Consider the following 13,752-nt stretch of genomic DNA (forward strand, 5'->3'; position numbering starts at 1 on the left):
TGGGGAGGACCCAGAGCAAAGGTTTTTCTTGCCCAGGTAAGGTGTGGTAGAGCCCTGCCAGATAGAAGAATTGCAAGAAAGTCTGTGGATAGTTCCCTGAACTGTAGTACATGCAAAAAGCAAGTTCAGTAAGCTCAAATATATTACCAAGGGTTGGGGGAATCCAGGAAAACCTCCATAAAAGCAATTTAGTTACGTCTTAAAGGATGGGTAGACATGAGAAGGAAGACAGAGTCTCCCAGGCAAGATAGTATTTGAGCAGTCTGTTCAGAATAGGCAAGGTCAGAAAGGAACTCAAAGTTTGGAGTACAAGATGGTAAAGAAAGGATGGAAAAGGTGCCTTGATTGCTCGACTAGGAGAGTGTTATGAGCTGAACCCTGCCCCCCCGCCAAAATATACATTGAAGTCCTAATCCCCAATACGTCAGAACATGACCTTACTTGAAATTAGGGTCTTTGCCAATGTAATCAATTTAAGATGAGGCCATTAGGATGGGCCCTAATTCAACATTACTGACGTCCTTATACAAAAGGTAAATTTAGGCACAGAGACAGACACACACAGAAAGAGAAGTCTATGAGATACTGAAAGCAGAGATCAGGGTGATGCTGCTAAAACCAAAGAACAACAAAATTCACCAGCAAACCACCAGGAGCTGGGAGAGAGGCCTGGAAAGGATTTTCCCTCACAGCCTCAGAAAAACCAAAGCTGCTGACAACTTGATCTTGGACTTCCAGCTTCCATAACAGTAAACCTCTGTTATTTAAGCCACACAGTCTGTGGTTACAGAGCCTGAGCAAACTCAGAGAGGGAGTTTGCCTATGTTCTGCAGAGGGTGGAGAGCCATGGAATATTTTGGAGCCAAGACGTAACATGATCAAAGCAATGTTATCGGAAGATTAATGTAGCAGGTGTGAAACGTGGCAGGTGATAGAAGGAGCATGACTGGTGTTCGCAATGGCGTTCGGCTGCTCTCTTAGCAGCCAGCTGTGGGCAGGTTCTTCAGTCCTTGCAGGCTGATGAATGTGCATGCCAGCCGTGGACAGCATGGTTCCCGTCTGCTTGTTGTTCTCTATCACGACTGTAAGCTCCCTAGGACTGGCAGAGCTGGCATTGATGATTTGTATAGCAAGATGAGAAGGGCTCACCTCACCCAGGCAATACAGCCATCCATCTGCTCAGCCTATACATCATCTTCTCCGTGGATTTGGTGATAAGGAGTGGTCCAAACCCACCCATTAAGCCAGCCACTGAAGAGGGTCCCATAACTTCAGTGGGGGTTCCCATGACTTTAATGGCACAGAATCTGGGGCTACTTTATTGCAAGGTTAGTGAAATGAGAACAGACATAGGGAAGAGGAGGGGCCCATCCACAATCATATTTTACCTGAATTTGCATGGTCACAGGCTTACCACAAGGGCTTAATTTAACTTGTCTCCATCCAATAACCAAATTACTTGTGTTGACTCTAGGCTCCTATGGGAAAGTCAATTTTGTTCTCTGTCCTCACACAAGCTTGGACCTACCAGAGACTTCAAGAGAGGAGGGCACCTGAGGGCAGATGGTAGTGTAAGGAGAGAGTTTGCAGTGTTCTCTAAAAGATAGGAGATCAATTTCACAGCAAAAGCAACATTAACATTTGTGGCCTCCTCCCCTAAAAGCCCCCTGACCTCTTTGACTGTCTTATGCATCTGACACAGCAGAGATTAGGCTATGCCATGACAATGCACAACTGAAAATCTCAGTGCTTGGAACATTCAAGGTTTAGTTTCAGCCTATTGACATAGATAGCTCAGAGCAGCAAGGCTCTCTGCTCATCTCTGATGCTCAGAGGCCAGGCCCCTGGGGCAGCTACCAACTTAAAAGCTGTCCAGTACCACATGGAAGGTCAAAGAGCTCTGTGAGGCCTTGAATTGAAAATCAAATATTCAGCATGGAGGTGATGTGTTTCACTCAGCTTCTAACTCATGGCCCACCTAGACCTAATGAAGCCAGAAGAAAGGGCTGTTCTATTCTTGGATATGGAGTTGAGGACAGCGAGGCTTGTTGGTCAGCGTTAGTAACTATCACATCCCCATAATCCTACAACTCAGTGTTATCCTCCCATTTCACAGATAAGCCTCAGGGAAGTTGCATGACTTGCCCAAGCTTACAGAGTGAAGATTGGAACTCAAGCTAATGGATTCCAAAGATTATGTCTTTTCACTCTCATTTGCCTGTTTAGCATTCTCCCTTTCCCTGTCTCAATCTCTCCCTCTCCCCCACCATCACACACACACACACACACACACACACACACACACACACACACACACACACTTCATACACATATCTCTTCACCTCTACCTCCTTTTATTTTTCAGCTTTTAAAAAATGAGTGCTTGGTACAAACAGGATTCCTGAGCTAAAGATAGCCCTCGTTCAACTGGAGGTCGTTCTGCACTCAGATGTTCATCTTTACAAATTGAAACTGAACGCAAAATACTCAGAACTCAGTTCAAAGTGCTGTCAACATAAGAATAAATAAAAAGACTAATTTTTGCCCCATGTCTACGACTGCCATTATTTTGCATAACATCAAAATATTTAAGAGGGAAAGTAGGAAAAAGCTTAACTCTTGTAAGAATTCACTCCACAGTGAGAATTTGGAGATTTGTTCTTTGCCTTTGGAATTTAAAGGGCAATGTTCTCATTCTGTACATCACTGTGGTATTCCAGCGATGTATCAAAGCTAAGGCTTCCGTAGACGTGAGCAGCTTTAATTGCAAGGATTTCAACTGTTTTAACAAATAGTTACAGATGATAAAAATGCCAGCTGGGCTATGAGATACTAGTAGCGTTTGTGCTTTAATGTGTAAAACTATTATAGCTCTATCGTCAAGGCACCAAAAGCAATGAGGGAGAATGACTCAGAAAATAAATATTCTGAATAATCCTGACATCAGAGACAGCTGACAGGAAAATGTCTTTGATTACAGGAGACACTTTGGGAAAGTATCAGTTGTTGTCAACTCTTGCCAGAATTGCAAGTGACCTTGAAAAGACCAATTTTGATGGAGCTGTGTGAGGGGAAAGAAAATTGCAGTGAGTTGATGAGAGAAAGTCTCTTATGAAGTGGGGCTGTGAAATGACAAGGAGAATTGGAGAAACAATGAAAGGAATGTGGTATTGAGAAAGGAGTTTTTTTGAATGGGTAACATTAGACCTTCTATTTTACCACTTCAAGTGAAATGTGGAAGCCTCACTCCCATTTAGATCCTTTTACGTTCCCTGTTTTAATCTTTGTCATGAGTATCATATGGTGTTATAATGTTTGCTTCACTCATCAAATACAATTTTAAAAACTCATGAGATCATGAACATGAGACCTGTCTCCATTTATTTAACGTTGTTTAATAGAATTTTCTGGTTGTCTCCATAAAGTTCTTGCATATTTTTGCTAGATTTATTTTTCATTGCCACACTAAATGACATTTTTAAGTATATTTTATAATCATTTGTAGCTGAATATTAAAGGTAGATGATTTCTGGGAATTCATTTGTATCTAGCATCCTTGCTGAACCCTCTTATAAAAGTTATAAAAATATGTCTCCAGATAGACTCTCTTCAGTTCATTTGTAATCACATCATCCATGAAAAGTGAGAGTTTTATATTTTTTTCTTTCCAATCCTATATTCTGATCTATTCTTCCTGTCTTAATGAACTGAATAGAACCTCCAGGACCATAACAAATAAAAGCAATGATAATGGACATTCTTGTCTTATTTATGATTTTAAAGGGACTGTTGTTGGTATTTCACCCTTAAGTATATTTCCTAGAGATTTCTGATAGACACACTTTATCAAGTTAAGGAAGTTCCCTTCTACTCTTAGTTTGGCAAGATTCATCATAAATGAATGTTGAATTATATAGAAAATAAGGGGAAAAACTCATGAGCAAAAGTACAGTCTAGTTTGTGTGCCCATATTTCTGCTCTTTCCACTTTTCCTTCCACCATCCTGATGCTCCAAGATTCTTTCTTTCAGCGTCTCTTTTCTGTTTGAAGAAATTTTCAGGGTGTGTCCTCTAGAGACAAATTCTTTCAGGTCTCTTTTATGATTAGGAAAAGGTCTTTATTTTTCTCTTCATTCCTAAAGGATAGTTTTGTTGGATTTAGACTTCACAGTTGACAGTTCTTTTCTCTCAACCCTTGAAAAATATTGTGGCTCATCCTTCTGGCCTCCATGGTTTCTGATGAGAAACCCACTGTCATTTGAATCACTGTTACCCTATAGGGAATGTGTCATTTTTCTGTGTGTGTGTGTGTGTGTTTAGATTTTAGAAGTTTAATTATGATGTGTCTTGGCATGGGCTTCTTTGTGCTCATCCTATTTGGGATTTGTTCAGCTTCATGAATCTATAGGTTTGTGTCTTTTGCCAAATGTTGGGTGTTTTAAGCCACTATTTCTTAGAGTATCCTTTCACTTTCATGCTCTCCTCTCCTTCTTAGACTCCAATAATATGAATGTTGGATCTTTGTTATGTAGTCCTACAGGTCACTGAGGCTCTGTTCTTTTTTTCTCAATCTATTTTTTTTTCTGTTGTTCAGATGGGGTAAATTCTATTGATCTGTTTTCAAGCCAGTTGCCTGCACACTGGTAAACTGCTGATGAAAGAAACTAAATAAGATTGATTCATAGGATTAATGTCTATTTGGGGTCTGTAGCCATGATTTAAAATGAAACCAGTAAGTCCAGTTGAATAACAGTTTTTACATCAAGGTCTGCTTGGACACAGATGGGAAGAAGAATGATATTTAAGTTGAAGCAGATTAGGGTTTTGGCAGGTAACTGTAATGAGGGACAGGATATCAAGAAAGTTGATTGTAATAAGAACTCATGGAGGGAGGTGAAGAGATCATTGAATGGATGGTCTTGGTGGAGGTCAACTGTTTTGCAACTAAAAAAATAGGAGTCATTGTTCATGTTTTGGGATGCTCAGAGTTAAGATTTTATATAATGGTTAGCATACCTTTCAGGATATGACGGAGGATTGACTGGCTGAAGTGAGGGAGAGGAGAAAGTAGATGAAGGTGAAAAAGTAACAGAAGGGTGATATATGGTGATGTATGGGCCATCCAGAAGATGATCTATTTATTGTCCAAACAAAACACTTTTGAAGAAACTCTTGAGAGGTGTCAATACTAATTATTCAAGAACAGTAGATCTAAATTGAGGCTGTTCCAGAGAAACCGAGATATATGACCACTTTAGTCACCCATAAGGTTGGTGACCCCACTGTGAATGGTCACTGGAATACAGTAAGGTACAAAGCTGTGGCTGGGTCTCATGTCTTCAATGACTAGGGAGATAGTGGCAGTAAGCAATATTAGAGGATGGCAGAGACAGATGGAGTACATCCTTAAGAATCAAGGAGTTTTGGTTAGGAAGGAGGGAAAGGAAAGTTTGGGAGAAGCAATAAGAAGGAAGAGGAATCAACTCTACTTCCTGGTCTTAAGGGAGGCAGTACATGAGGAAAAAACCAGCATCATCTTGAGATGTCTGTAGTGAGGATGGTGTACCTGGAAGACGGGCAGATGTCCAAAGATGAGAGCAAAGGTCAAAGGAGAGCTTGAGGGCACAGGGTCCAGCACACGGTGTGATAGGAGAGGAGGATGTACCATAGGGTCACATTGGCTCTTGCAAGGGCATTAGGGATGGGGAGGTAAAGGATCCTTAGACATTGGATCTTTGGACAGCTATCAGTGATAAAAGCAAACAGGGATAAAGCATGATGGGCAAAAGAGAGGATCAATCCATTTGAAAGCTGAGCTCGATCATAAGGTCCCTCATTACAACTCATCACACTGAGGAGGGAGGGGTAAGGGCAGGGCAGGGGTGGGGAGGTGAAGTTCCCACTGCAAGAGCCAGTGGTGGTGTGAAGACTTCAGATGGTGTGTGCAAAAATAATCCTTGCCTTGTTAGTGCTGTCTCTTGACCTGGCATTTCCCTTTACATTCTAAAGAAATGTTTCACTTCCCATTTTACCCTCTGAACTTATTTTGCTCTACATTTAAATGAGCTATTGTGTAAAACATATCCTCCTTTTCCTCAAGCTTCATTTTCCTAGAATTTGGACATTTAAGAATCATGTTATAACAATTGAACCAAAAAACAAAATTTAAATAAGCCTACTGGATGACAATTGTCTGGTTTACTCAATAATCAATAAGCGTTCTGCGAAACCTTTACATTACTATCAGGCATAAGACCACTATGGAGAAATTAGGAAATGGGAAAGTGTTGATTAAGAAGAATTTAGCATCTTGGCCTGCATAATAAAAAGGAATATTGATGTTCTCCATCTTAGTGAGTTTTCCCAAGAGAAATCAGAAATTCTCTTACTGGTTAAAGGTAAAAATTCCCAAGTCAAGTTTAAAGGGCCAATAAACAGGAAGCTAAGTTCTGCTGGTCCATATAACGTGAACAGGACATAGTGGGTGGTTTGAAAGAAGGGGGTTCAGTTTCCAGGAAGTGAATGTAAAATCCTTATCACTGATGTTCAGCCTATGTGGATGGCAGCCTCTCGTGCAGTGGTCACAAATGAACTTAGTTTATGACCCCATGTTGGTCTCAAAATGAATTATCTTCTAGCTGCTGATCCTTCTGGGTCACTGAGAAGAGTTATTAATAGATAGCTTCCAATACTTCATCAGACTGATTTTGCTCACACCACATCTGACACCAAATGTTTGAGGTTTTTTTCACACCAACAATCAGTTTTTAGTCTCCAGTCCCCCACTGGGTGTGGTAAAATTCAATTGAATTCTGATACTAACTACCCAGACTTCGCCTAGATCCCACAGGTGTAAGAGCCCACTCAGTCCTACAGGACTGTCCTCACTTCAGATGCCTGTCACAAGTATTGGATACCCCCATGTACGCATACTTCTGTCCAACTTGACTGCAATGTAAGGCATTCCCAAAACTGCTCTCCCTTCAGGTTTGGTGATTGGCTAGAGTGGCTCACAGAACCCAGGAAAATAGTCTATTAGAAAGTGTACAACTCAGGAACAGCTGGGTGAAGAGATGTGTGTGACAAGGTATGGGGGAAGGGAGGCAGAGCTCCTATACCCTCGCTGGGTGTACCACCCTCCCAGCACTTCCACACTTTCACCAACCCAGGAGCTCCCCAAACCCCATCATATAAGGGGTTTAATGGAGGTTTCATTACATAGGCATGATTTGTTAAGTCATTGGCCATTGATGATTAACTCAATCTCCACCTTCTTTACTTTCTCTGGAGGGAGGCCAGGGATTGGGACTGAAAGTTCCAACCCACTAATCAAGGCTTGATCTTTCTGGAGAAGAGCCCTCATTTTTAAAGCTATCTTGAGGCCCCCAGCCACCAGTCTCCTCATTAACAAATAAGACACTCATCACTCTGGAGAGTCCAAGGGTTTTAGGAACCATGTGCCAGGAAGCAGAGGTAACAACCAAATATGTATTTCTTATTATGCCACAATTTCCTAAACCCTGAGTGTTCTTCTGCTAAGTATGTTTTAAAAAAATTCAGAGAAACTGGAAAATGTGAAGAGTTAAATTTAAAAAGTTACTTTGGGAATTCCCTGGCAGTCTAGTGGTTAAGACTCTGCACTTCCACTGTAGGGGCCACGGGTTCAATCCCTAGTTGAGGAACTAAGATACCACAAGCCACACAGTGTGGCCAAAAAGTAAATAAATAAATAAAAATAGAAAAAAAATTTTTAAGTTATTTTGTCCAACTTTTATTTTTCTTTATGTTTATTTCATTTGAAAGACCCTCCATTATTGTTTTCACTTCCAGTCAATTCCAGGATGCAAATTGTTGAGATTGGTTTAGCCCATTCAGTAAGACTCTCTATAGCATTTATTATTATTATTATTTATTTTTTTTTTTTTGCAGTACGTGGGCCTCTCACTGTTGTGGCCTCTCCCGTTGTGGAGCACAGGCTCTGGACGAGCAGGCTCAGCGGCCATGGCTGACGGGCCCAGCTGCTCAGCGGCATGCGGGGTCTTCCCAGACCGGAGCACAAACCCATGTCCCCTGCATCAGCAGGCGGACTCTCAACCACTGCGCCACCAGGGAACCCCTCTATAGTATTTTTAAAATACATGAGTTACAAAATTAGTTGCCAACTTTTAAGAGCCAGAAGAATCTCATATTTAAAATATCCCAACATCTTTTTTCTCTTGGAAAGCTGTATAATTTGACAAATCTGTGCTTCCCATTCACAGAAGGCATGGACTCTCCTTGTCACCAGAGGCCTGCCAGTGCCTCATACCTCCTATCCCTGATCAGTCTTACTAATTTCTGTTGACAGATTGTCCCTGTAGACAGCTGAGTCAGTGACTACAGCTTGCAGATAACACTGATCCCTCCAAATGATTCAGTGAGTCTAACATATGTACCATTTTCATTCTAAAGTGCATGAGTGAGGTGGCAATTCCTAAAGGTGACTAATATCTTGAGTATCTACTCCAACATTCACCTGTACCAAGGAGGTCCCAGGCCCTGGGGATGCAGAGGTGAAATATACAGCCCCTACCCTTACTGTTTGCTGGAGAATAAACCCAACTTCTTTGTGGTCTCTGATTCTCAGTGTCTACCTGGGGCCCAATTTTAATGACCACATGAAATTCCATAACCTGCATATCTAATTTCCAGGGTTCCCCTCTTTATCATATAATCTAGCTACACTTTTCTTTATTCTGATTTTTATCTACTTACAGCTCTATTTCTATTGTATTTTATCTATACAACCCCTTTGCATAAGAAGGCAGGATATGAATAAATAAAATGTAAATAGACAATTCTAACATAGCCTGATAGCTGTCATGATAAATGTACAACCAGAGTGATTTCAGAATGCTGGGGACGTGAACTGAACTTAGGCTGGGGATGAGGAAATGATCTCCTAAAGGATTTGACTTACATGAAAAGCTACATGTAAAGTGCCAGATCTTGATGAGAACTGCTGTGTTTCAGTAGCTGCAAGCACTTCTGTGTGGATGATCGATAGAGTCGAGGTGTGCAAGTGGCAGAACTTGAGTCTGGAGAGGTGGGCAGAGGTCTGACCACAATGTCATCGTTAGAGAATTTAGAAGTCTTCTAAGACCAAGAGGAGCCATGGAAAAATGCTAAGTAGAAGAGGGGCAGCAGCAGATATGCTTCTTGAAAATTCCTTGGTATGAAAGGCAAAAGGAAGGAAGTCATTTGGAAAAAGAGAGAAATTGATCAGCTCTTGCAAAATCACTTCCAAATTCATGTCATACTTCCACTCCAGGTAATGATGAGCTGCTTAATTGGGACCAGTATCCACCCCACCCCAAGGAAGATACCCTGGGACCCTTGGGCATGCACACCAAGGGAGGGGCACTGAGTGTGTCTGCAGGGAGGTCACTATGATCAGCTCAAAACTAGGACCCTCCAAGTGTCCACCAAGTGAACAACGGGGAAAAGTGCTCCATATGTATGTCATGGAGCACCGCACAGCACTGAACATGACCAACAACATGGATGAACCTCAAACTCATATTGGTAAATGAAAAAGTAAAATAAAATAAAAATCACAGAATAGAAGGGTACACACAGCTCACCCACAGGCAAGTCACACTCCACAGCTTAGAGATGTAGGTATTGGTGATAAAACTGGGGAGAAAAGCAAAGAGTGTTTCCCCTAACATGAGCTTAGTGGTTACCCCACAAGGAAGTAGGAAGGAGGACGTGGATGTTATCCCAAAGAGACAATTCAGGGGCTTCTGGAATTCTAGAAAGTTCTTTTCCTTGACCCAAATACCAGTTACATGGCTTTTTAAAAATATACTGTATATTTGAGTTTTATGCTATTTTCTTGTGTGTTGTATTTCACAGTTATTGTAAATGGTTTCTAAACATGGGTGGAGGCATGAACTAAGGTAGTGATTTACGAGGTAGAACTTGAGGGTTGGATGATTGATGGAAGGGGGAAACTAGGAGCAGGTAGCATCCAGGATGATCCTTAGATATCAGGTGAAATGTGACACCACTCGCCAACATGGGTTCCAGAAGGAACAGATCTAGTGGGCTTGGAAGAGAGGAGATAACTTAAATTTTAGACTCATTTAAATGAAGATGCTCAGATCCACCAATAAAGTGGATATTGTGCTAGGGCTCAAGATAAAAATATAGTTTGGAGTTTCTTATTCTAGAATCATCAGCATCAGCAATTAACTTAGGCAGTCAAGTAATGCAAATGTGTAAGATTGTGTGTGTGTCCGTGTGTGTGTGTAGATTAAGCAGAAAATAAAATAGGCCTTTGGACAGCTTCTTGAATCTAAACTTCTAGTTTTAGTGAAATGGTGGGGAGGGAAGCCTTGTATCAGAGCTAGAAATAAATGATAAAAATGAAAGAAGAAAGTGAAGCAGGTTGGCTTCTTTTGAAGGAGGTTTATAAAGGGAAAAAGGGAGCTCAGTTGTTCTCCATGGAGAGGCTTGTACTCACAGGGGGATTTCTTCCCTCGTGTCTGTTTGTCACTATGGTGGGTCCTCTTTCTATGAAGCAGAGGAGGTACTGACACAGCAACGTCTGCAAAAAGAGATGGGATACAGCACTCAACTGCTGGAACCTGTTTGGAATAGGAAGAGAAATATCCTCCCACAGCGAAGGGAAGGACAGCCAGCCATGAAATGGTGGATGCAAGGCAGGAAATGGAATCCAAAAGTTTTCTGGTTTATTTTAGACTGCTATAAAAGCCCAGAACTTAGACGTTCCAGGAGGTAAAGTAAGTGACTTAAATGACCTCTCTCGATTTTACTCCCAATCTCAGGTCTGTGAGCTTCCAGCATTACAATTTATTCAGAATTTATGCTTTGTAAGGGGACCGAGTATCTGGGGAAAGAAACAGTGCAGCATCAACTGACCTCTTAACCAGTGTTTCTGTAATTCAGCTTAAGATTTGCAAAAAGCCACAGTTTGGTCAAAGAGCAAATATCCCTTGTAAAAAGCAGCAAGGTTCATGTTAAAAGATGAAACACTAAAGGAATGCCCAGAATTATACCTTCTTCTCTTCTATTTTTTTTAAAAGTGGTCATGGTTCCAAGTTTTCCCTTGAAGACTATCCTCTGGTTAGTATTTGGAACATACAGAAAAGGAACAGATAACCTGATGAGACTACAGAAAAAGAAAATAGATGCTTACTACTGTCTTATAACCACTGCTGTGCCAAACCCGTTAGACAATGTGAGTTGTAGTCACACAGCTTATCTACCTTTCAACTCTGACTGGGACAAAAAATAAAATTCTGTTGTATCAACATTGCTACAGGTGCTAGAATTCCTCTCAGAAAATATGAGCAAGCATACCTTGGAACAAATTTCTTATAACCTGCCATTTAATGTTACCAAAAGCACCTTGCAATATTTGATTGGCCTCAGATGAAGTGTGTTGCAAATAGGATACATAAATTTAACTATTAAAATCTCTATTGGATTTGGGGCTAATATTTCATTGATCATCTGCCATGATTTGGAAAAACAAAAATAAAACACTATAGTTCCAAATACAATTTAAAAGCCAAAATGGATCACATTTTCAAAAAGCATATCCGCTGGTAGAATTAAAGGTAATTTTAACTTTCTTCTTTATGCCCTTCTTTATTATTTGATTTTATTTTACAACACTCATGTTTTACATGTATAATGCAAAGAAAGAAAATGAAACAGCTACAATAGACATGCTCTCGATTGCCTTTCAGTCAACCAGTCTTGGAGATAAACTACACTGATGCTCCAAAATGACCACACATTTGTGTTCTAACCATCTGGGATGTTGACATGCATCCAAATTGTTGGGCTCACACACACACATGGATTTAAGCAGCTAAATGGTTTGCTTAGTGTGAAGAATATCAGTGCAGAGGTATAATGGGTGCCAGGGAGAGCCATAGTCACAGAGAGAACCTCCTGCCAGCTGATGACACCAGATGAGTTGGCAGTAAAGGCAAAGTCACACTAAAAGCCCTGATGGTCCTAGGATGATATTTCCAGGATATGCCAGCTGCCTTTCAAACATCTGGCTGGGGAATAGAGAACACATATGTCACCAGAGATCATGTATGAACACATACAACTTATATCTATAAAGGACTATTCTAAGAGCGTTCACAGTCTGGCCACGTTTCCACATCAACACCCCATAAGCCCTCATTTTAGCCCTTACCATGAGTCAGCTGTGTTTTTGCCAAGCCTGTTTATGCCAGTTCTATTTGTTATCTTTATTAATTCAGATAAGACAATCATAATGATAATATCAGTTGAAAGCTTACTGTGTGCCAAGCATAGCAAAACTCATTTAACTCTCTTAACAATTCAATCATTAAAATACTATTATTTTACTAATAGTAAAATATACTAGTAGAGGGATAATTTAGGAGTTTGGGATTAGCAGATACAAACTGTTATATATAAAACAAACAACTGTACAACACAGGGAACTATACTCAATGTCTTGTAGTAACCTATAATGAAAAAGAATATATATATATGTATAACTGAATCACTGTGCTGTACACCAGAATCTAGCACAACATTGTAAATCAACTATACTTCAATTTTTTTTAATGTAAAAGGTTAACATCAAAGAGATGACATGTCATGTTGATAGTATGTATCCTTGGTGTGATGTGATGAGACTATCTCTTTTCCTCTGTGATTTTCTATCCCCAAAACCATAATTCAAGTCTAATTATGAAAAAAAGATCAGACAAGTCGAAATTGAGGGATAGTCCCCCAAATACCTGATCACTACTCTTCAAAACTGTTAAGTCATAAAAAAACAAGTTGAAAACCTGAGAAACTACCACAGCCTATAGGAGCCTAAGAAAATATGCTGACCAAATGTAAGGTGGTAACTTGGATGGGATCCTGGAACAGAAAAAGAACATTTGGTATAAACAAATAGAATTGGAAAAATGTGCAGACTTGGGTAAATAATAATATATCAATATTGGTTTGAGTATTGTGACAAATGTACCATAATAATGTGAAATGTTAATAAAAGCAGACACTTGAGTATGAGGCATACTGGAACCCTCTGTACTATCCTCAAAACTGTTCTGTAAATCTAAAACTATTCTAAAATTAAAAGTTTATTTTAAAAATACTATTATTACTTCAATTTTTTTCAAAAGTAGTACAGATAGATTCAGCCCAAATTCTAGTTTAGAACCCAAGCGGTCCGGTTTTGAGTTTTTTCACTTAAACACCAGCAAGAAAGGAGTCAAAACAGTTGACATGTGATGCATTTTTCTTTCAGTTACTGTGGGTGGAAGTGTGTTCCTAGAGGAAAGATAATAAAGCAAAACTCTGGACTTTCAGGTAAACACTCTCCAGACAGTCCCTGACTTATAATGTTTCCAACTACAATTTTTCAGCTTTACAAGTGATATGCATTCATTAGAAACCTTTTTTTGAATTATGAATTTTTATCTTTTCCAGGACTAGCGATATGCAGGAAAATACTCTCCAGTGATGCTGAGCGGTGACAACTAGCACAGCTCCCAGTCAGCCACGCGATCACAAGTGGAAACAATGAATCCACTCGCAACCATTCTGTACCCAGACTTCCATTGTTTTTCACTTTCAGTACAGTGTTCAATAAATCACATGAGCTATTCAACACTTTGTTATTAAATAGGCTTTGTGGTGGATGATTTTGCCCAATAGTAGGCTAATGTGTTCTGAGCACATT

At 40.1% G+C, this 13,752-nt stretch overlaps 1 long non-coding RNA gene across 1 annotated transcript in view; it reads left to right on the plus strand.

Moving 5' to 3' along the window:
- Window positions 1-13,666, plus strand: part of LOC109550165 (uncharacterized) — a 104,708-nt gene extending 91,042 nt beyond the window's left edge. Inside the window, exons 2-3 of the long non-coding RNA XR_002176567.3 lie at window positions 13,318-13,379; window positions 13,500-13,666. This is a non-coding gene — a long non-coding RNA (uncharacterized lncRNA). The remainder of the gene's footprint in view (window positions 1-13,317; window positions 13,380-13,499) is intronic.
- Window positions 13,667-13,752: the final 86 nt, after the last annotated feature.

Source organism: Tursiops truncatus, chromosome 6 (genome assembly GCF_011762595.2).
Source record: "Tursiops truncatus isolate mTurTru1 chromosome 6, mTurTru1.mat.Y, whole genome shotgun sequence".
Taxonomy (NCBI): Eukaryota; Metazoa; Chordata; class Mammalia; order Artiodactyla; family Delphinidae; genus Tursiops; species Tursiops truncatus.